Genomic DNA, 24,269 nt, shown 5'->3' on the forward strand with positions numbered 1-24,269 from the left:
TTCATTTCGGAGGAAGAACTGGTGAAGAAACCCTTGACCTGCCTTAAGGCCGAGTGCTTGCTATAACGACTTTAGTTCCCCCTCGCTCGGTTCCTCCCCGCCTACCGCTTTCTCCGAGTCACATTCTTCCATTCAAAGGCAAGCTTTAGACCATAACAGAGGGATGATTGCCTGCTTTCACTCTATCCGACTGACCACTACGACTCCTAGTGACCACTCGACCTGGGTCCTCCATGGCCTTTGGCCAGATAGATAGAGGCATTGCACCCGGAAAGAACTCGTATTTGCCAGCGGATACCTCCCTATCTTGATTTCTTTCTTTTGGTAGGTAGGGGAACCGCTAGCGATGAGCTGTAACCACCAGTTCGCCTTCATGTGTGGAAAGCGAAAGCAGGAAAAGAGCAAAGTCTGGCCGAAGGTGCGGTTTGTCAGCTATATCGGGAAGGATGGGTGGAGATCGCAAGGAGTGAGTTCGTTGATAGCTTTCTGACTTCCTGTCTCCTTTATTCTCGCTCGGTTTAGTGTTGATGGAACGAGTGAAGCCGCAGCACCTCTTCATGCTGATGCACCGCATGTGGGGAACATGTGAACCCCGGATTCAACAAAAGCAGGGGGTAGGGCGGTACGCCGCCCATAAGGGAGCCCTTAAAGGTTATTCGAACCCTGGAGATCGATACCTGTAGTTGCTTCATCTATTGGGTCCATACTACCCCCGACCGCAAGGGGGGCATAGTAACTCGTAGACCCTGGTAGAGGTGGGGATGATGCAGGTTCAAGATTGGCTGAACTTCTGGGTCACAAGGAAGTCAGAAAGCAAAGAATTCAAGCAAGAAAGGGATAAAGATGGCTGGCCTAAAGCAAGGCCCTCTGCCTCTGTTTGTTCATTTGTTCGTTTCCCTCCTTTCTACCCCCGGGGCAATGGAGCCACTTGGCCCAACGAGTTCGGGTCCTACCAACCATTCAATCTCAGATAGCGAGTAACCAACCGGAATTGAAACCCAAAGCCTTCTCCGTGCACCTTCATTTCTCTGAGTTCAATGCGTGAATCCTCTTCTTTTGAGGCTTTTATCGTTCCAGTGTACCATAACCTAAGGAGGTCTAAACCCGGCCGGCCTCGAAATTCATAGTTTTTAGTGCTGGTTCCCGTCTCGATCCCACCCAATGCGGTACTGCCCTGTGAATGGAAGAAAGGGTGGTGGGAAAGGCAGAAAGGAAAGAATGCTTGCTTGGAAAGCTTTAACTCGAAGGAAAGGAGTCATTCGACCTAAAGCCCAGGTATCAACCCACTTCTGGAGCTGCTGATGGCCCAACGTTACGTCCACCCGTGGCTCTCCTTCGGAGAACTGGCAATCAATTATATGCTTTTGAAGCTATTGGTCTCATTTCTCTGGCAGCAATGGGCAGTACAGCACCTTGACAATTCTCCCCAGAAGTAGGGGACTTGGTCGACCGGTATTGGGAGCAATCAACGGTTGTTATTTCGTATATGATGCAAGCTTGCCCCCCAACCCATGGTTCCCACTGATGTCTTTACTTCTCCTCTGGCCATGTGTTATTCCGAGGAAGGAACGGAACTCGTTGGTGCGGCTTCGGATCAATCAACTGCATGCCTTATCACTCGAGCCTTTCTATTACTTCTATTAAGGATTAGCACTTTGAATGATCGGATCTGTTACTGAAATAGATAGGTGGGATTGAGCTTGAAATGCTCCACCTCTATGGTACCACGATGCCCTGCCCCTAAGCCGAGAGGGGATTAACGCATGAAGACAGGCTGCTTGTTAAGAAAAGGGTGTTCCGAATGCTGATGTGGAGTCGTTAATTCCTCTCCCGGTCGGTCGAGGGATATCCTCTCCCTTTGGTCGAGCCCCTCTCCCTATGGTCGGTCGAGCGCTTTACCCCTCTCCTTCCCGTACGGCAGGTCAGTCTTAGCTTTACCCGCACCTCCGGTCCTCCTCAAGTATATAAGAACTGGCGATATCTCGCCCTTCAGCCCAGCTGGCAGCCGGAGACGAGGATCCGGAAGATGAAGTTAGTGCTTTGTCATCTCTTATCAATGCTGCATCCTTCCTTCGAGACCTGTTCGAGAAGTTTGCTGGTATTGGATGAGATTCGCTCCTCTACTGGGCGGATAGATACGCCTATCGATCTCCACTGCTTCATTCATTCCAAATGCTAGAAGTGGGCCAAGAAAGAACATCCGAAACCGGCAGGCAGGGGTGAGCCAGGGCTAAAGTCTTCTATTGATCAAGGAGACGACCGCCTAATGGCTAGAGAAGAGGCAGGCAGGGTTTAGATCTTTCATTTGTTTGTTTGGCATTGCATCGCATTGGGCCCGACTCCTGCATTCTGACATATCGAGACTTTTCATCCCTCTCCCGGTGGGTTGGGTTGCCCCCCTACCCTACTACCCCCTACAAGGGGGCAGGGGCACTTATGGGGGGTAGAAAGGAGGCAAGCTTTAGCAAAATAAATCTTCTTTTCTCTTATCCTCTCCGGCCGGTTTCTTCCATCCGAATCGATAGTCTTCAGCATTTGGGAAGCTCAAATCAGAAGTTGGGGTTTTCCCCCCTGGTCCTAGGGAGGGGTTTGGAAGCAAAGCTTGAAGAAAGGTACTCGTACTCGACTGCCGGAAATATCGATGATAGGACGTGGGGGACAGGGACTTAAGTGACGGGTCGTCTCGGTATTTATTACGAACAAGAGGAGAAGGCATTGGATCCGCCCCACCCATTTAGAGCCCCTGATAAATGGGAATAAAAGATTGAAATGCGTAGGCCTCACTCCTGGTTCTCTGTCTTCGCCGGAAGATCTGTTTGGAGATGCAGCGGAAGCAGGGTGATCGTACCTCCCTACCCCCTTTCAACCCCAAAACCCCCTTCAATGCCCCTGCCCCCCTATTATGGGCAAGGGGGTAGAGGCATGGGTAGTGGGGCCCCCTTTATGGGGGTAGGGGGGCATGCCCCCGCAGTGGGGTAGAGGGGCAAAGACTCTCAGGAGAGGTCGGGTAGAGAATAATCGGTTCCATCGACCCTGCTGAGGAGTTCAGTGAATCGAGTGGTTTCTTTAGTGATCAATGCGGTTTATGCGGTAGGATGTGTCATCGAGAGGATACCCCCATTCTATCCCTCCAAATTAAGGGTTTTGAGCATTCGATGAATTATAGTATGGCTGGGGATAGGGATGAAATGAATGGGAACATGGCAAAAAAACTCTCTTCTGCTTTCTCTGTTCCCCCTGGGGTTTTAAGAGAGAAAGGTACCCTTCTAACCCCCTTGGCTTCCAAACAACATATTCCCCTTCGCGGGTTCCAAACACAAGGACTTGGGCAAACCCTGCCTCTCATAGATGTGTTCATTCACCGAGAAAGGCGAAATAAGCTGTTAAGTCGGGTTGATCGGTTGGGTGTTTGCCCCTGTATGGGCGGTAGGCCCGGAGATCTCCTTGTATACTGAATATGTTCCGCATTCAAACGATTGGACAACTATCAAAGCTAAGGGGGTACTCGGAACCATTGAACCCTCGAACCTTCCGGGGCCACGCGACTTACTTAAAGGGTTCATTTGTTGGTATCGCCATTGATTAAATTGCTTCCGCTGCCTATGCTTCGTTCTTCGTTTGCCGTTCCCCTTTCGAAGGAGATCCGACCTCAGAATGAACCCCATCTTCTTCAACCATTGCTTCGAGCTACCCCACATAGGGGGACTGACCCCAAACCCCGTCAATGAAAGATAGGAATAAACCCTTGGTCCGATGACTCGACCGGAGAGGGCTTTTCATCTATAGTTGTTTCTCTTTTCCCAAGGACGGCCGATGTATGTGGGTTCTGCATGCAGTTCCCTGACGCGCTGATCGGATCGCGGTGTTATTACCTGGGTGGCGGATGGAGATGGATAAGTTTGTTCGGTGGCTGAGAGGATAAGATTTGGTCCCCGGATAGGGAGGCAAGAAGTCTGTCCGACCCGTAAGGTGTTTCCACGATTTCACGCCGAGCGAGTTGGAGCCAAAAGGTTGGGTTCTCGTTTTATCTCTATCAAAGGCGCCTGCTGCTAGAGGTTGCATTCGCGCAGCACGTTGCTCCTGCCCTTCGACGCGAATTCATGCCTCTTTCTATAACTCGAGCGACAGCAGCCGTCGACCGAACAGAATTCTAGACTGTCCCCTCCGCTCCGGGACACTTGACTACTGCCAAGAACATCTACTGGGTTAAGTGACTGTCATCCTCCCCTAACCCATTCAGCTGGGAATGGTGCCGCACCTCGCTCAATGAATGAGAAACAAAGACTCAGTGCGTTTCGATACCTCCTGCATCGACTATTATTCTTTATAGACTTTAGGGGGGCACTCGACGAACAATAAATGGCTCTTTAAGACTGACCGGGAAGGAGAGGGATTAGCAACCAGAGCTGGGAATGCAGTTGATTGCTCCCACCATTGGTTTTCCGAGATTGGGCCGATCGATTGCTTTGTTTATTCTCCTCCTTCCGAAGAAGGCTTTAACCCCCAAGTGGATAGGGGCATAGTTGGTCATCAGTGATCGGTTCGAGCTGCTCCTTTGCCCCCCTTGTGGGGGTAGTGGGGTGCGGAACAATGCTTTTCTATCAACGAACAAACAAATAAACAGCTAACTCCTTGCCCCGAAGCCTTCTTAGTCGCCCTTGGGTGTGTTCTTTCCATGGGTGGACTCGACTGTGCAGTTGGGAATACTTCGACCGAGGTGCCTCCGATCTATCATAAAAGAATGGATGCAAAACCAGCTACGTTCACTTCCCACCTCTTCGCCCCTTTCCGCTCTTAATACTGTTCTAGCATTGCCCCCCTACCTCGCTTCAAGCGAAGAAAGCTCCAACTAATGGTTAGACAAGGAGATGTCTTAGCGCCCCTGCTTCTTCTCGCCCCTCCATTGGCAAAACATCCAAATCAACGATGAGAACCAGGGACTTGAGAAAGGTCTTGGGACTTTAGACACTCTCCTTTGGAATGGAAGTCATCTCGTCGATCCGAATCAATGAATCTATCTGGGCAGCACTACCCTTTATCTCAATTCGTTGTTAGCTTTTGAAGGAGTGGTTCCTAGAGGTTCAATGCTTCCAATTGTGATGCGAAAAAACGGGTAATAAACATCCTTTGAGTGAGCAAGCATCTGTTCGTTCCGGATACGACTTGTTTATTTCCAAGTGCCAGCTTCCTTCCTTCCGGGACTTCCTTCCATAAGGCGTTTCTTCATGCCGGAGCATCCTTTTCTAAAGACTCAACTGCCTCTGCTCGGATCAATGCTAATTCCGCTTCTTTTCCTGCTTCTGCACCTACTATCTATTGGGAAGAATGGGCTAAAGCCCTGGGGGCAGCTGGGAGAGGGGAATAGGTGGAGCATTTCAAGGTAGGTCTTTAGCTGCTCCAACGAATCGAGTTGTCTACGATACCCAAGCATGCAAGCAAGTCTTCGGGAATGGAATCGACCTTCGGAAAAATGGCCGCGGGGTCGAGGGGAAGGGCTTTAAGCCGAGTGCTTGCTTGCAAGAATCGACATCGAAAAGTAACTCTCAATCACAGCCTGAAGTGGGGGTACAAGGGCAGATTTCGGGTTACTGTGAAGAGCAGAGTCCTTTGTGCCGGCCGGCCCCTACAATTCTATGGCGATTGATTGCTTGCTATCAGGGCAACTATTCGTGTTTGTGTGTTTGGTTGTTTCCAATTGGTCAGTCTTAAGAGTTCACCTTCCCTTCCAAAGGAGAGTTCAGTGAGCAAGGGCTTGCTTTCAGCATTTTGAAGGGGAGAGGAATGACCGGATATCTATCCATAGTTGTCTGTATCGATATCGATCCTCCGGTTAAGCCTATGTAACAGAGGGAAGAATCAATAAATAAAGAAAAGAATACAGCTGCAATCAGTAATAGAAATGCTTTGAAATCCCTATCCCTGAGCTCATATCTGTCCGTCCATCTATTTACTTAATATCAACTGTGTTCTCCCCGGCTCCGATACTTCCTCTTGACCGGCGATCAGATCAGATCAAACGAGGGTACTCGCTAAGGAACCTCTCCTCTAGCTCCTCGACTGGCAGTTCCGCTTCCAATTGATTGGTTTGTTTGTTTGACACGGGCCCGCCCGAACTCCTGGCTATCGACATTAGGAGAGGGATGAGAAGAGGGCGACCTTATTCATTGGTGCTTTAGCCAGGTTCCGTCCATATCCAGCCATTGCAGAAGAATCAGTCGATCAAAATGGGGTATAGTAATATGTATATAGATATGTGGTCGTTTTCCCTGGGAAGTGAAAGCCTTGACATCCATCCGATTCTCATGAGTATCCCGACCTCTCTGCTCTAGCAAAACTTTCTATCTTTTTTGCTTTCGTTGATTGGGTCGGACCGGAACCGGCAAACACTTATTTTATTCGATCTCATGGGATGCCTAAAGAAAAAAGAGGCACTCGACTAAACTGCTTCTGCTTTTGCCGGGTAATAATTCTATAATACAGTTATGCCTCCGCCCCGTAGGGGACTCGGTCATAAGCAGCATCGATAAGATTCATCAACACATAGCTGGTAGGTGTACGCAAAGCCATTTGACTAGGGAGAGCTGTATCCAAACATGACAAATTCCTTCCAGACCTGCATTTTGGCACCAATCAATTTCACTCCATAAACCATTGAGGAACCTCAAAACCGACGCCAGACAGGACTGCAAAGTGACGTGAAATATCCTGTTACCAGTAACCAAGGGAGGCAACCTTATGAATGAAGGATCGTGATATTATAGAAGTAGTCACGAGTGGGCGGATAGAGGGAGGAATTGAGCTAGTCGGTTGGGAGACTCTGTTAGTTATTTTCCGGTTCGAAGAACCAAGAGGGAAGGAGACAGCTATCTTTAGAACGAAGGAATGAACCGCTAGCGAACAAGAAGTGGACTATGCCCACCTATATTTCTAGAGTTCTTTAAAGGGAAAGTTCCCGGGACAGATGCCCGATTAACGCCTCGGGGCCCCTCAGATTCAAGCATTCGATCGAAGGGTCTGAAGGACAGAGTTCGTGTCTTTCTTGATTGCTTTCTGTCATTCTTGATTGAGGGTTCAAAGGCTTTAGATCCGATGCTGTTAGCAGCTTGATTTGCCTTTATGGATGGAGATTGAAATGAATTGGTTGGCCGAAGACTGTGCAAACTAGGATCCAACTCTGGCGAGACCGGTTAACCAGCACTAAAAACCCTTCGACGTCGTCATTGCCTCAATGCTTTGCTTCGGCCTGAACTCAAAGGAAGGAAATAGGGAGAGGTGTAGTGAGTCCGTTCGTTCCTTAGCGCCTGCACGACTTCCCGTCCAAGATCCAATAAACACAAGGGCTTCCAGAGCTCCAATTGTCTTTCTTTATTTATTACTATTAGGAGAGGTCGGTCGAAGGGAGTAACTGGGAAGCACCCCGCCTTCCTCTGGCAAACCAACAGATATTGCGACTGAATGTGCCGTTGATCGTGATCGGAGCTTGAACTATACTTCCTTCCTTGGCTCAGTGGTCGAGCTCATGCTTGCCAGATATATATGGCAAAGTGCATCAACCAATTTGCCTAAGCGAACGGGGAGAGAAGTGACATATTGGCATCGGCATATATATATATATATATATGTGAAATCTAGGATTGGCATTTGCCTAAGCAAACTCCCTGCTTATCATTCAAATTCCTTCCCGATATAGCTGGCAAATCTAGGAATGGAAAATGACTAGTAAGACCGACCCCGAAATGTTCAAAGTGGCGTTTCGTATAGCTTACAAAACTCGAATTTCCTCAACTCCGACTTGCTAAATCTTCCCCTGCTCCCGCCTATAGATAGTAGGGCCCTCAGCGTTCATTGAGTGCTGCCCAGCTTCTGACATTCTTTCTTTCTGCTCTTCTCCCCTGCTTAGTTAGCTGCTGGGTCAACTGTGCCTTAACCCGAAGGGGTGAACCAACCCGATCCGACCGGCATGCTTGAATCCTTTCCACTGGTTCTCTTCTTTCAAGTCTTTACTCAGCCTTGAAAGCAGGAGCGAGCAGCTTTTAGCAAGCTTGGTTGGATCTGGGGCCGCCAAGGCTTCGGATCAAAGGCCTTCCTTTCTCTGAAGACCACCAATGCTGGAACAGGCTTCAAGCCAGCCCGGTAGCGAACTCCATCCAGGTTTTATCCAGTTGCCCTTTCATAATAGAAAGTCGATGGATAGGTCTTCAAGTCATCTTGTTTGTTTGCCGCAGAGGATAGTAGGAGAAGAACTGGTTCGTATCTTGGCCAAGAAAGCCCCTAGCCTAGGTCCATGGGTTCGTCGTTATGCTTGAGTCGATTTGTTTTATTCTTCCTATGCCCGCTATCATTATTGCCTCTGTTCTCTACCGGTCTGAAAGGAGTCACTTTGCCCAGCTTCACGAAGGTTGTTCCGGGCCGATGACCCCGGCTTTGCCGGAGCGTTATCTGCTATTGCTGATCCTGGTTATGGGGATTAGAACTGAAACAAACACTCTCCACTTCCACCCATCCTTCCGAGAAACCTCCACCTCTAAATCCCTCTCCCAAACCATGAAATCATCCCTGTGAATACCCCCTTTTTCGCCTTTCTTTCCCACCCAGAAATAAAGAAATTCCGTAGAGCTCTGCTGGGCCCCAGGGGATTTGATCGAGAAAAGGTGCGTGCAATGGTGTCGACTCGAAAGTATTCAGCTGCAGGTCGCCCCCCATATGCGGCAACCATAAGAATCCCTCTCCTTGAGATGACAGTCGAGTGCCCTCTCCCTCGAGCCCTATTAGAAGGTCTTAAGAGCCTGGTGGGTGGGATTGGTCAGTCTTAGCTTGACCCGCACCTCTGGTAAGTCCTCCGGGCCGTATATAAGAAAAGGTATATCCGCCCTTGGGAGCTGAGGGGTCGAAAGCCCTGTTGCTTGTGTTGGCCCAAAGCCTGGTTATGGTTATGCGGACAGTTGGAGCTCTTCCAGCAAGCAAGCAAAGGAGCTCTCACTCGAAGGTGGGCCAAGGCTTTAGTATACCGTTCAGGGGGTGGGTCGAGTGACTCCTATCAGTCTCATTCCAATGAAAATACATCCTATCTGGCTGGGTTAAATCCTCTCTGGATACTTACAAGCCAACAAAAAAGTGAAAGTCATCTCGTTGTTCAGACTCTTCTCGACTTGTTATATACGATATAAGATCCAAACCATTTATTTCAATCCCACCAGGCTCTGCCCCCCCTACCCCCCCTACAAGGGGGGGGGCATTGATGCATTTCGGTAGCCACCGGGCTTGAAAGCAAGCCGGAGAGGGAACAAAGGAAGATATAAATGCCTATCGCATTGGAACAAGGGGACTTATGGGTGGAAATGAAGCAAGCAAGCAGTTAGGAGCAGGGTTTATTACTCATGCTTGGGACAGTGTTGATAAGATAAAGACCCTAACGAGGTGCCTCCGATCCACCAGCATTGATAGGAGAAAAGGAAGGGGAATCCGACTCGACTGAGAGAAAGGAAGGGGACGATCAGACTTAGAGGGAGCAATCGAACTCTTGAGCTTGTGTTTCGCTATCGATTGTCAGAAAAGGATCGATCTCGACCTGCCCTGGTGGCACCACTGGTTCAAGCTCCACATCTCCGGTTTGCGGTAATTTGCCTAGGGTTGGCTCCTAGAGGTGATGAGCAGGAAGAGAACCAAAGAGAGGACGGTTCAGCTCCAGAAAGGAAGGTGCGGCTCAAAGGGTTGGGTGGTAGGGCACTTCTTGATGTCTTTCTTTATTTGGGCCACTACACCCCGGGGCAATATGTTCAACACATTGTGCTTCAAAGGACTTAATGCAACTCAAATGAATGGACCCGAAGAGCAGGAGATTAATTGTGGTTCATCACTTACTTTCCACTAATATCCTCTTCTAATACATGGACTTTCCCTTCCCTTCCCTTCCCTTTCAGTTCATTTCATGAACCCAACCCGAATAGAGCTAATATCCAATTGAAATAGGATATTTGTGGAAACAAATACACTATTAATAGATAGAGGGACCTGAGCTATTAATTCTTCCATCCAGGGGCGTCTATCTCCTGAAAGTTAGGGTGATGCCGTGGGCATACCACCCGTCAGTCGAGAGCGGAAAGAAAGACGAAAAGAAGCGGTTACCTCACGCGATACAAGAAGTTGAGTGCTTATCTGGGCCCTTCTCTCTACCGGGAATGAAGCAAAGCTGCGACTTCACCCATGCCTTGTGCCGCTGAACTTTTTTTTGCTGTGCCGGTTGGAAGGAAGTTGAGTTCAGAAAGGTATGCCTACTAGAGGTATGGGTTAATACGTCTATAAGAAAAGGTTGCAATTCACCCGGGGGCAATAGACTGCATTTGTTGGGAAAGATCCTGGCTGTTTCCCGGTCTGAAGTTCACTTCTCGCCTTAAGGATCTCTTCCGCCCATGGCTTTTGAAGGTGCGATTGGATTTATTGATTTCTTTCAGTTGGGAGGGGCAGAGACCCAGCTGTCCCAGCAGCTAAAGAGCCCATGGAATGGAGCCACCACATTGCTAAACCCTCTTTCAATCGAGTGCCTTCTCCTGTTGAAGCAGATAAACCGATCACGATAAACTGCACCTGCTTTGCTCGACCGACTCCATGTAAATGGCGATAATCCTTGTATAGATCTTCGAAGATTGATGCTTCCACCTTGGCTGCCTTTCGCCTTTGCTCCAGATATGCGCCCCCATATTCTAAATGGATTAAGAACTCGAGCCATTGAGGAGAGATTGGTCAACTCGACTTGCTAAAAGGATTGGTTCCGGGTTACCGATTCGACCCAGTTGTTCATACGTATTTGATGAATTATAGAAATCCTCGTCTCCGGCTTTAGCTTCTTGATTTATCAATAGATTATCCGAACATTCAATAGTTTTGCCATCACTCGTTAATCAGTATATAATGGGTGGGAGTGCCCTTTCCTCCATCATTCATCAACTCGAGAAGGCCAGCTCTGCCCGGGGGGGTACAGTGGTTCGATAAGGCAGTATAGCCCAAAGCCTGTTGTCCAATTCGTCGAGTGAGAGCAGACAAAAGGAGTGAAATACGATCCATCGGCATAGGACTGGCAAACCGTACCCAAGCCGATTCACTAGCGATAGCAGTATCATTGTTCCATTTTTGAGTCCAGACAGGACTTCAAAATAACGCTGATCAATTTGCCTAAGCAAAGCCATCTCGAAACTGAACAAATAGCGTTTGGACATATCGGAGAAACATAGGAAATTGGAAGATAAATCACTCGAACCAACGATTCAAGCTGCTTCATAGGTCGAGTTCCTTCGTCCCTCGACTGCCCATAGAATTTTAGGGCGAGAAGGGTGTCGAGTCACTCTATTGTATACGGCCCGGAGGACCGGAGGGGCTCGACCGACCATAGGGAGGGAGAGGGCACTCGACCGGAGAGGAATTTCTAACTGCACCTTTTGTTCCCAATCCTCTTTCTGACCACTGAGCCTTTGGAAAGAGAGTCGAACAAGTGGCCGGCTGACTTCGACCCTCTTCCACCTATTCATTCCGAAGCAAATAAAGCAGGGAGACTAGGGGGAGCATTCGTTCGAAAGCCAATGAGAGAGGGGATGAAACGAGAAATGGCAAAAATCCTAGATTTGCTAGCTATGTCCAGTAGACAATTTCATGTTTCAAGATCGGTTTACTCAGTGAAATTGAATCCTACCATTCGCCATATATACGAAACACAATTTGTTCTGTTCTTAAGTGGGTTTGCTTACTGAAATAGAAGGGTACGGTTTCCCAGTTATGTCCGACACAAAAAGTAATGTTTCATTACCAATCTTACTAGTGAAATAGAAATCCTCCACTTTCGCCCATGCTGAGATGAATTATTATCGTTTCCAAACCCCTCTCCCGGCTTCGAAGCCTCTGTGCCCACCCGACCCGGAATGGGATTTGGCTAACTTTGCCATATATGTTAAACGTAAAAAATGTCACTTCCCAACCCAAATGCTTAGTCAAATCTCTCTCGATTTGCCATATATATATGCCAATGGATTTTTCACACTTTGAGATGTGGTTGCTTACCAAAATGCCATTCCTGGCTTTTACAGATATGTCCAAACGCGAAAAGTGCACTTTTCGACCCGGGAAATCGGCTGGCTAGATTTGTCAGTTATATGCCGATGGATCGGTCGCTATCCGCCCGGATCTTCTATTAGTATTTAGAGTTGGAGATGCCGCTAAGTACCCGCGGTGCCTTCGCCCCTGGTTTTGATTCGTTTACTTCCATAAGAGAATTGAGCTTTATTACAGCCCTCGAGTGCCGCTAGCGGCGATCATCACTCCAAACATATCCTCTCCTCTACTCTCCCCATCTAAACCCAAGATTCCTATGTAGGGGGTAGGGGGCAACCCGCAAGGGCGGGCAACCTTGTCATTGCCATAACTCGTAGGGGAATCAATCGCTCAAAACTGCTGGAAGTAAAGATCCTGTTTCCCGGGCCGATGCAATGAATCATGGCAATTCATCCTTATCCATAGGGGTGCATGTGAGTCAGGTTGTTATAGTAGGAATACCATCCATCCAATTGCAAATGGGTGAAAGCTTTCTTTCTTGCTTTTGGGGCCTTACCTGCTGGCACGAACACATCGAGTCAACCGCTACCTAGGGTTCTCGCTTTCGGTTGTTTCATTCCAGGTGGTGCCTTAACCTAAGGAGAAGCCGGGGTAAAGCGCTCGACTGACCTTATAAACGGGCTCGAAGGAGAGGACCGGAGGGGCTCGACCAAAGGGAGAGGGGCTCGACCGACCGGGAGGGAGAGGATATCCCTCGACTGAAAGTACCGCATTGCCCACTGCAGCCATCATAGCACATTCTAACTCCACCTATCTCACTCAGGGAGCTACCGGAAGGAAAGAAAGAAATCAAGAAATAAATCAAGAAAGACACAGTGAAGCGAATTAAGGATCCTGCATTCTATCTGGCTGGGTTAAATGCCTTTAGTAGAGCAATGAAAGCTTGAAATCAATTAAGAGAACCGGGGGCATTGAGGAAGGAGGGTTGACCTGGAACCTTGATTAACGGGCGGACTTCTCCCTGTGTTTATGTGTTTTATCCGGCTTGAACCGGTGTCGATCGTCCATCTGCTTGTTTCAGATATCATCCCGGCACATCTATAGTAGGAATATCAATCCTAACGGCAAGCAATCCAAGTCAATGAATGAAGGTGTCAGCGGGCAAATGCAAAACAAAAGCTAACAAACAAACAGCCCCTTATAATTTGAGGGCAGATGCCCCATAGTTTACCCTGTTGGTTCCGAAGGCAGGCCTTTAAACAAAGAAAGAAATCGGGGACTCGACTCGCTCTGTCTCCTCTCCGTCCGGTTAAGGCGAGAGGGGCTCCAAGCGAACCAGCACATTGTTTTTATTGATCGACTTCAAGTTGAGGGTTTATAAAAAAGGAGCTTGGCAGCCAATCCTGTAAGTCGAGGAGAAACGATAAGGTCTCGCCTAAAGGGCAGCCGGGCCAACAAACCATCACTCAACTCGTAGGCTAAAGCCTTGATGAACTATACTTCCACAAAAGGGTTCAGTCGCAGCTATCTATCTTTATTTATTTCAAGGGCGAGAACTTAGCTCTCGCTCCTGCTTGCTTCGCTGGAGAGGGATGAAATGGCTCGACTGTTAAGGTCAATTCCGGTTGTGTCATCGGCTTTGCTTTTATAAGCTACCCAACACAAGGAGCCAAGTCCCAAACAAAAGAGTACAAATCCCCAAGCAAGGTGCGGAAGTAATTGGATCAGTTGGAAGGGTGGGAAGTGAACGAATTGAGTGCTGTGCAGCCAATGCCTCTAAGCCCAATATTCTTCCTTGATTTCTGTATTTCTTGATAGCTTTCTTTCTGGACCCGGCCCCTACCGGAGAGGAATAAGGGCACATTGATAGGATAGGTGAGGGACTAATGGATGGATGACTGCTTGTGTAACCGGTAAGCTCTCTTCGGCAAATATCCTGCTTTCGCATCCGATCATTCAAAGTGCTAATCCTTCTATAAGTAATATAAAGGCTCCCTCAAATTCTATGGGGCAAGCATGGAAGATCAGCACTGAAGCCAGGTAACAAACAAAAGGAGTCAGTCGGATTGATGCCTTTGACCGGGTGATCGGAATCTTTCTTTTTTTCTTGTGTCAGGTCAAGCTTGGAAAGCTGGTTAGGCCAGAGCAGCCTATAGAATGGTAGGGGGTTTGAAATCATAGTTCAGCTCGAGTTCCCCTGCGTCGACTGTTGCTTTTGATCCATCTGTCTCCCTCTCTTTCTTTGATCCGATCTTCCTCAGGCATGGAGTCGAACCAACCGCCTCAAGGCCCCACTTCGAATGCACGGGTGGACGTAAACCGCTTGAGAAACATGACAAGTCACGCCGGACATATGTGCAGAACCTCACCAATCCATTTCCCCCCCATTGGCGAGCAGTTGGAAAGTGTGACATTTTGTGTTTGACATAACTGGGAAATCTAGGATTGGCATTTGCCTAAGCAAACCCACCGCCTATTGTTTCTCTAGGGCATGACAAGTGGCGTTTTGTATAGCTGGCAAAGTGAGCTTTTTCTCACTGGCCAACCTCCGAATCTCCCAGATCCCGGCACCGCTATGGCTGCTTCTCTGCTTCTGCTTCTCCCAATGTTTGTTTGTCGATACGACCGGTGCATCGGGATTGAATCCCTTTCCTACGGATTACCTTCCCTCGACTGATGGGTTCGATCCTGCTAAAAGCAAGAAGAGGTGGGAAGAATCCATGGAGCACAGCTGCACCCGTTCCCCTCCGGTTGGTTCCATGCCTTGGCGCATCAACGTAAGTCCTTCCTGGTCAACTGCTAATGCTTTCTTTCCGGATACGACTTATTGAGTTTTTCCCCGCTCGGATGCACCATATTCCCCTGGGGCTGATTAATGCGTTCATTAATGAACCTGCGATCCCGAAACAACAAGCAAAACTTTGAAACGCCCTACGGGGATCGCGGTTGTTGGATTGAAAGCTTCGGAAGGGAGATATTAATTAGCCATCCTGAACCGGGGGTGCCATCCTTTACACCCTCAGGTAGGATAGCTATTCAAGCTTTCGGATGTTTATCGGCAGGCCCCCCTCTTTATTATTGAGTTCTAGCCCAATTAAATAGTTGGGAGGCTAAAGGGAGTTCAACTGGTGGTGCTTGCGGGGTTGTTTCTTTCACTCCGTAGAATAGATAGTTAGCTAGCCAGCAGTTCTTCCGTTCTATAACGGCAGGCTCAACAGCAGGTTCAATCAGCAGGTATTATAGCCATATAATTTGAGGGCGGTTACCCGGCAACAATAGAGAAGTTGGCATTGGATTGTTCGGCTTCATTCACCCTCGGTAGTAGAAACTATCCTACAACTAGAATTCCCTCCCGGAGGTGGAGGATGGGCCCCTACTCTTCTAAGGCAACTATCCCTCAACTATCTCAACGGCATCAGGGAGTTATAGCCTTGACTGGAGGGACCTAACTAGAAAGGAAGGTTGGTTACCCGACAATGAGAAGTTGGATTGTAAGGTAGGGGGCATCTATTCTATAAACCCCTGGGCCCTACTTAATTAATTGCTCAACAGCCGTTTCGAGGAGCCTCAAAATTCTATGGCCCTCCTTATTATAGTTGTTCCGGCCACCCTTATTCACGGAGTTCAAGTTAGAGTCTTTCTGGTTTGTAGGCTCCCCCTCTCTTTCCTCGTGCCATCCTGTGCTTCCGGTTCATCGGGTAGTTTCATTCCAGAAGCACTATCCTGAACCCCCAGGGAATCAACTATAGCTTGACATAGCCTCCCACCCGGATGGATAGCCAGCCTATTGCCTCCTATCAGAGGCTCCATCCCAATATCAGAGTTACGCTCCATCCCTCATACTATAGATTCCCTCCCACCCGAGTTCAACTAATCCGAGGCCCCTACGGGCGAAACAACTAGTTTAATTCTGTCGAATCCTCCCTCCCGGGAACAACTATAGTAGTTCTTCCCACCCTCCCTACCTATAGTGGCAAATTTCATCAATCCCTATTGTTTCTCAAATTGATTTCGGTTCCCAATTATAGAAAACAAAGGGCAATTCTAGTTGAATTTTCTCACATCGATCTCTATCTACCCTATAGTTCCCACCCACCCTGTAGGCATGTTACGTCTAGAATATGCCTTTAGAACAACCATTCTAGGCTAGGCCGGCAACTAGAATTATAGTCCCACCCCCAACCCAACTAGCCATAGAATAGTAGGGCCCGCAGGTCACTTCACCAGTCATATTCGCCAAACTTTTGATCTTAGTGCCGGTAGGGTTAGGAAGGGGCCCCTACTATTCTATGCAGTTGGGTCACTTCACCAGTCATATTCGCCAAACTTTTCTAATGGAGAGATGCTTAGGAAGGGCCCCTACGGCGTTGGGTCGCTTTCACAGTCATATGAGCCAAACTTTTTGAGCCCCTATATCTATAGTTGCGCCCTCAAATATATTATTGTTAGTTTGGCCCGGCTGGGCCCTACAATTCGGCTGGGGGGGTCACTTTCACAGTCATATGAGCCAGACGAATGATCAACTCAAGGTAGGGTTAGGCCCCGCCACAATAATCTACAATTCTTATTGGGGGGGGGGCGGCTGCCTACAATTCGTCACTTTCACAGTCATATGAGCCAGACGAAGGATCTTCCGATGGCCTACTATTTTCTGGTTAGGATGGAAGGAAGGAAACAACTATATAAAAAAGGGCACCTACCCCTACAATAATCTGAAGGGGGGCAAATGGTACCTACCCCTACCCATGCCCTACTATTTGCGAGGGACCTGCCCCTACGAACTATATAAAAAAAGGGCAACTATTCTTCCTATCCCTACAACTATAGATGCGGAGGGCTTTTTGGGCCCTACTATTCTAAAGGGGTTGGCATGTTACGTATAGAATCTGGCTTCACTACCCCAGCCGAATTGTAGGTCATTCCTTTCTTTTGGTTGTTCTTTATTTCGTCAATCGGCGGATCTTGAGGCGGATCGGCACATCGATCGGCGGATCTCGAGGCGGCCCCGGCTATAGATTATTCGGATCTTTAGATCGAGAGGCGGATCTCGACGACGATATCGATCGGCGGATCGGCACATCGATCGGCGGATCTCGAGGCGGATCGGCACATCGCCCCGGCTATAGATTCTTCGGATCGTCGAATCGATTCTATACGTAACATGGGTGGGCCCCTCTCTTTATTAGTTGAGAATTTGCCCCCCCTCGCATATTATTGTGGGAGGAGGGCCCCCTATCAATTCTATGGGGCAACCTCTAGCAGGCGTACATTAATTAGGCTACAATAATCGTTGAACCATAATTCCTGGGTGGGAGGCTATAGATGCGGGGTGGGTGGGCCCCTACTATTCTATGGCATCGGAGGGCGATAGTAGTAGGGCCGTTTCTCGATTCTATACGTCACATGGGTGGGTGGGAGGCTTCTATAGGTTGGGTGGGATTCGGAAATCAAGTTGGGTGGGCCCCTACTATTCTATGGCAGGAGGCCCCATCACTATCTCCTCCCACCCAATTAATCTACCCGACTCTAATTGGAGCGGGTTCTCCGTGGCCGGTCTACGTTTAGCCAAGATTCGCCTATAGAATGGTAGGGCCTGAAGCCGGTTGCTAAACAGCCCAAGCTCTATCTATGCCCAGGTCGATCATGGGAGGCTTCACAGTGACAAGTCATTCGATCATGTAGAGGGGTCTACCAAGGTCTCTATCCCGCGCTTTAGTGCCGAGGGAGAGATAGGGGGCAGCAGGAGCAGCCAAACCACCCACCCGAACCAATCATTCACTCTGGCGAGTTGGATCGCCCTACCATTCTATAGGCGGATCTCAGGGACGGACCTGAACTAGAATTCCATGCTTGGGAGTCGCGTAGTCAGTGGCATTTGTCACTTCGTGCTTCCAATGCAGACCCCACTTTCTTAACTGTCAACTCCGGAGCATATTTGTAGATTTCTACCCATTCTACTCGGCCCTTTCTATATTGTTGGATTGGGTTCACATAGAGGGATTTCTGCAGGAGTGAAGTGAGCCCAAAGTCTGTAGATCAGGGGACCTGAAATGGGACCGATGAACATAGCTTGCATAGATAGCCTCATTGCCCTCCTGGCACGCATGAGCAGCAGGAGTGGGAGGTGCCACATAGAAAAGAAACCCAATACCAGAAGGATTCTCTATTCTGGGGCTAATCGATCTCTGTTTGTTGAGAATCGATCTAACATCCTTTGTCCGTACTATATCCTCCACCAACGGCTATCCTCCTCCACCATAGAATAGTAGGGGCTGCCATTAATCAGTCCCATAGAATTGTAGGGCGAGTCCCCTACTCTTCTCAAGGAATCAGCTCGCTAGGCCTTTCCCTACAATTCGGCTGGGGGTAGGGGCCCCATAGAATTAATTGTAGGGAATCCCCATAGAATAGTAGGGGCACTCGATAGTTGCTAGCCCTACCCCCGTAGGGGCTTGACTGGGGCTAGCCCTACTATTCGCGAGGGGGCTTGACTGGAGGGCCCCTACAATTCTATGGGCCAGCCGCCCCCCGGGAGGTATATTATCGTAGGGGGCCCACCCCAATCTATAGCCTCCCACCCACCCCAGTCAAGTTACTAGTAGCAGCTATTGACTCATACCCATACCCGTAGTTCATCACGAGTAGTTCCAGTGGTTGATTCCGTGCACCCGCAGTACCTGTAGTCCACCCAGTCGAGACATCAGTTGCTGGAAGAAGCAGCCGTTGATGCAATCGACTAAGCAGTTTCAAAGTCCGTTGATCCAGCCCTCTGGCACTAATATTGGCCCAGTCCCAGGTTCTGTGGATCAAGTAGACCCAGTCGATGCTGTCGATTGGCCTTTGCGATCTCCATGAGCAGCATATCCCCCTCCAGGTGCATAAGCAGCCGATCCGGTACCAGTAGATCCAATAGCATCAGTAGTTCCATCTGTTCATCCGGCCCCATCTTTCCAGAGAGTCAGTAGCGCCCCGGAGCCGGGATGAATTGGTAGAGACAAGGGCTCTTCATCTGGATCCGCCCGGAAGCATCGGAGGGATGGGAAGAAAGATCTGATCAAGCTTTCCTTAGCCAAAATAAACTATAGGCATCCGGAAGGGAAGAAATATCTTTATCCCTTGTCTCCAATGGTGAACTACCTTTGCTTCTTGCCCCGGTGCTGCCACCTACGAGTAAGCGACTCAATCTGGGACTTTCACTGGGGGAAGGAGGAAGGAGAGCTGGGACTGGTTAAGCAACTGGATCAACTGGGTCAGCTGGAACCGGTCAATGAAGTTGCCTTTCCCCCTGCGGGCCTCAATAGTAGGTAACTACCACAGTGCTTCGAGGCCACTTCCTGCTACTTCGTCTCGGTCAACGTCCGGCGCTAGAACCCACCCGTCTATTCCCGATCCCCCGCTCCTATCCGATTCCCATTAGTCGAGTATTCCGTGCTTCGATCCGCCTTCTCGATGAACCCTGCCAGAGAAGGAAGGAATCATTGATCAGCCGCTCGAACCACGTGGATGGATGGCAAACCACTACTGGTGGATGGATTGCTACCACCTAGCCTTCTAGACGAGACAAGCGTGGACCCGGAACCAGGCATGGAATCAAATGATTTGGTCAGTTCCGCTTGTTTTTTTGCGCGAATAGTTCACACCTTCTCAAATGGTCGATAGCTGGCGGACCAGGGGAGATAAGAACATCCGGTCACTCCTCGCAAAAAAGTAATGCCCTCGTTTCCGTTCATCGACGGGGTGCTGTGTCAATCAATCTCCCTCCCGGAATGGAGAAAGAGATCTGCCCGCCCAATGCTCTAACTAACCCGGTGCCTGTTCCCACCACGACTGATGAATACCCGGATTTCGAGCCCAACGCCCCGTAGGGCCGAACTACCATAGAATAGCCCCCCCACCCTGGTTTGATAGCCTAAGGGTTGGGAATAGGCCCTACGGGCGGAACGTCAGGAGGTTAAGTCCGTAACCTTCACTATCGTTCAGGTGACGGGTCGGCACTAGAATCCCCGGAACTAAGATCGGGGTGGGAGGGAGCTATAGTTCCTTATTCTAGAACTCTTTTTTAGATTAATGCGGAATTCATTAGCTTGCTAGAATACGCTAGAATAATCAATCAAGCCCTCGACATTTTATGGTAGATTAATTAGCCTGCTAGCCCTTTAGAATAGTAGGGGGCTCGCCCTCAAATTCTATGGGGGGTGGGCCCCTACTATTCTATGGCAGGAGGATATAGTTGCGTATTCTAGCAAGCTCCCTACAATTCTATGGCCCTACTATTCTAAAGGCACTGATAAATTCAAAACTATAGTTGTCATTAATAAGTTTCTTTGAAACCGGATTTCCAATGTCTCTACCTAGCAACCCAAGTAGAGGTTCAAATCGGTGGGATGATGGGGTGGGGATATCGACGTGTGTAGTGTTTTCTACCAATCCAATGCTTTTTTTCTGCCAATCCATTTCTTCCATTGCTTTCCCCGCTCTTAGCAGGCAGGATGGTCGGTACCGCTCATCCATGCATCTCATTGTTTCCCCCTCAATGCAGCCAATTAGGAGCAGGTTGGTTCTATCTATGCCCCCATCCATCAACTCAGAGCAAAGGTCGGACCGGTTACTTCTCTATCGGGCTGGACCGCCGTAGGGGCCGTATGTCAATGCGGATGAACTACGGGGCGGGCCCATGCCCCCCACCCAACCCCACACACGGAGGCCCCGTCACTTTCCACCCACCATGCATGCATGCATGCAGGGTGGGGGGTTATACTAGCGAGCTGATTCCTTTAGAATAGTAGGGGCCCTTAGTTCTTATCTATTGCCGGTGAAGAGGGTTCTATATCATTGCCCACACACGAATAGTAGGGCTAATCGGAGAACCTCCCTGCATGCAGGGGGGGCCCGTAACCTTCACTATCGTTCAGGAGAGGCCCTGGCGTCTCCTCCTCCCACCCCCCCCAGGGGCCTCCCACCCTGCATTGGGAGGGAATAGTTATTGTGTGCATTCATAGGGCCCAATTCTAGTGGAGGTATATTATCTGCTTACCACCCTGCAGAATAATGTTGAGGTAGATGCCGCCCTGGCGAATAGTAGGGGGCGGGCGGGATCTTTTGCAGTAATATGGGCATCGGCTCGATCCCCACATCTGACCAGAATGCTTTATGGGTCGCCCCTACTATTCTAAAGGGCTAGCAGGTTTATTAATTACGGGGGACAAGCGATGAAGCATCCCAGGGTTCATGGGGGGGCTATAGGGCATCCCATCACCGATCATATTACGTATAGAATCTGGCATCGACTGCATCACCGTCTATAGCATGGCATCAAGACGCGATGAAGCATCCCATCTCATCACCAATCCGGAGATGGGGCCCTTTCTTTCTATAGTGGGCGCTAGGGAAACACCGGGACTGCGTCGCTACACTCCATATTCTATACGTTATGTGATATGATCCATCGCGTTATAATACGATCCATCGGCCCGGGGAAATAGCTCAGTCGGTTAGAGTGCTGGTCTGTCACGCCAGAAGTCGCGGGTTCGAACCCCGTTTTCCCCGGCCTATGGATAGTAGGGGGCCCCCGGGGCCCACTTGTGCTTTTTAAGCATAGGACAAGATTCGGACGCCGGTTTTGTGAATTGGTTCAATAGTGGCAAAGCGCGAATCGCCCTACTATCTGCTCTATATCCTAAAACAAGTGTGGGGTTGGGTGGGGGGCATGGGCCCACCCTGCAGGCAGCGCTAGCCATTCGGGGTGTTCATAGGGAACTATAGTTCCTTCCCCCGTAGGGCACCCTAGTAAAGCTTCATCATAATAATGTTGCCGCGGCGAAACTAGACTAGACTAAACTAAACTAAACTAGAGTCGGGGGAACTAGCCGAATAGGCCGGGGCCTCCCACGTCAATTATTCTGCAGGGTGGCCCCATGCTGCTCGATTCTAGAACTATTTGCCCCCTACAAGAATCTACAATTATTATTGGGGGGGGGGGCGAAGGGCCCCCTACCCCCCCACCCCCCATTATAGTTCTAGTAGGGCTAGCAGGTTGATTAATTAAGCAGAGCTGGGTGGAGCAGATAGGGAAATAAAGTAAATGAATGGAGTAGGGGAGGCAGACCGAACCAACCGGAGGAGCGAGCGAATCAGCTTCGTCATCGGGATCAAGTACTTTATTCGTGGCCCCCGTAGGGCTCACTGGTGGACCGGGGGTGAAGAAGAATCTATGTACTGGTCAAGGTCTCACCGTAAAAACGAACCGACCTAACCGCCCTGCGCAGGGTGGGGGGGCTATAGTGGCTAGTTCCTCCGTTGAAGCAAAACAACCGAGTGTTCTTCGGAGGTCACTATGTTCTAAAGTGATCCACCGAAGCACGACCAGTTCGGGGGCATCTCTAAGAGTTAGTTGGGTAAAAAAGAGATCGCGGCGCCCCGGTCCGGAAGAAGCTAGATCAACTGGATGGAGGATTCTAGGCGGGCATAGCTTTCGATTCAATAGGCCGCCCGTAGGGCGAGTTGTAGATGCGAATCGAGGATTTGGGCTGATACAGACTTCTTCATCCCCTTCTAAATTGAAACATCATCGCTACGCGCCATGAGTGGTCCACCTACCCACCCCCCCCCGGCACTATAGCTATAAAGGGGGGGGTTTCCCTACTATCTATAGGGGGGCTATAGCGTACGGATAGGGCTATAGTTTGGATGGGGCCGCTCCCCTACGGCACATTCATTTCAACATTAAGCATTCATAAGGGATGTGTCAAATCCGCAGTTTGATTCGCTTGATCCACCCCTACTATCTATAGGCAACCCCGAAGCCCCTACTATTCTATGGCCCTACTATTCTATGGCCGTTACTCTAGCAAGCGGAGGGAAATCAAAGAAGAATCGCCCTACTATCTATAGGCAGAAGGCTGGATCGAGGCCTGCCTATAGATAGTAGGGATCGGGGGGAAACCCTTTAATAAGCATAATCGTTTCAACCTCGATTCAACGGATTCAACCAGCCACTATAGAGGATAGGGCCCCACTATAGCCCCCCCCACCCGGGCATTCGTGCGCCCTATTCAATTCTAGGGGCATCTCCCCGGTAACTCCATCCAATCTTTCTTCTGTTTTCCCGCTTACTACTTATGAGCGGGTGATCGATCACGTTATCAATTATCCCAGTCCCCGTTATACCTCTCGGTCATTCAGAGAAAGCAATAAGATGAGGAACGGGGGAATAGGAGCGGCTTAGGCAGGGGGGACCTTGGGCAATGAAACGGATAAGTATCCAGTGGTGAACCCTCGAGAAGCTTGAGCCCTCCCTACCGCAACCCCTTAGAATAGTAGGGGCCTCCCACCCACCCCAATCGGCGAGAAAGCCCACCCCACTCCCGCCTTGAGAATAGTAGGGCCATCCTTATGCTAGCGTATTCTAGCGTATTCTAGCAGGTTTATTAATTCCGAATTAATTACTACCATTCTAAAGGGCTTGTAAAGGGTATGGCAATAGGCCCTCGACATTCTATGGTACTGATTAATCGACGTGGGAGGGAACTATAGAGGGAAGCAGACGCCCTACCTCCATAGTGGGGCATGTTACGTATGGAATCTCGAGCCATGGCGACAACTTAAATGGCTATGGCTCGCTGTCGCTCTCCATCAATTATCCCTATCCGGGGCTTCCGGAGGGTTGGTTAGTTCGCCGGCGGCCCTATATTCTATGGGCTCGGGGTTCATCGGGTGCATCCCGATTCCCGGTCCCCAGGGGTTCGGTATGATAGATCCCGATTCCCATGAACACCCCGCTACTAGAATAGCGGTTTGGTCCCCAGGGGTTCGGTATGATAGATCCTGATTCCCGGTTCCGGGGTTCGGTGTGATAGAATCTATACCCATCGGTTCGGCCGGGGCCACTCTGCACGTTTATGAGCGTTCGACGTCTTGCCCGCCCTCAAATATATTATCGTGCCGGTCCCTTTCGTCTAGTGGTTAGGACATCGTCTTTTCATGTCGAAGACACGGGTTCGATTCCCGTAGGGGATAGTTGAGTAATCAGCCGCCCAGTCTTTGTTTGAGCACACGCACCTCACATGCATATCCGTATATCGGAGCCCGCCCTGCCGGCCTTTGTTCCAATCAGTACCCCGCTTGCGCCCTCAAATAGATTATTCATGCTCCCTCGTCGATTCGCGTAGATAAGTCGATTCGTGCAGGCTCCCCGGAGGGATCCATTCTTACCTACTTGTCGTGATCGCCGG

General features: G+C 49.5%; 2 non-coding genes across 2 annotated transcripts; both read left to right on the forward strand.

Annotated features, from left to right (window-relative positions):
- The first annotated feature begins 21,511 nt into the window (after positions 1–21,511).
- On the forward strand, positions 21,512–21,585 carry TRNAD-GUC (transfer RNA aspartic acid (anticodon GUC)). Its single transcript has one exon. It is a non-coding gene; the product is annotated as a tRNA-Asp (tRNA).
- A 2,397-nt stretch (positions 21,586–23,982) lies between these two features.
- Positions 23,983–24,054, forward strand: TRNAE-UUC (transfer RNA glutamic acid (anticodon UUC)). Its single transcript has one exon. It is a non-coding gene; the product is annotated as a tRNA-Glu (tRNA).
- The last annotated feature ends 215 nt before the right edge of the window (positions 24,055–24,269 follow it).

Source organism: Cryptomeria japonica, unplaced genomic scaffold (genome assembly GCF_030272615.1).
Source record: "Cryptomeria japonica unplaced genomic scaffold, Sugi_1.0 HiC_scaffold_306, whole genome shotgun sequence".
NCBI lineage: Eukaryota > Viridiplantae > Streptophyta > Pinopsida > Cupressales > Cupressaceae > Cryptomeria > Cryptomeria japonica.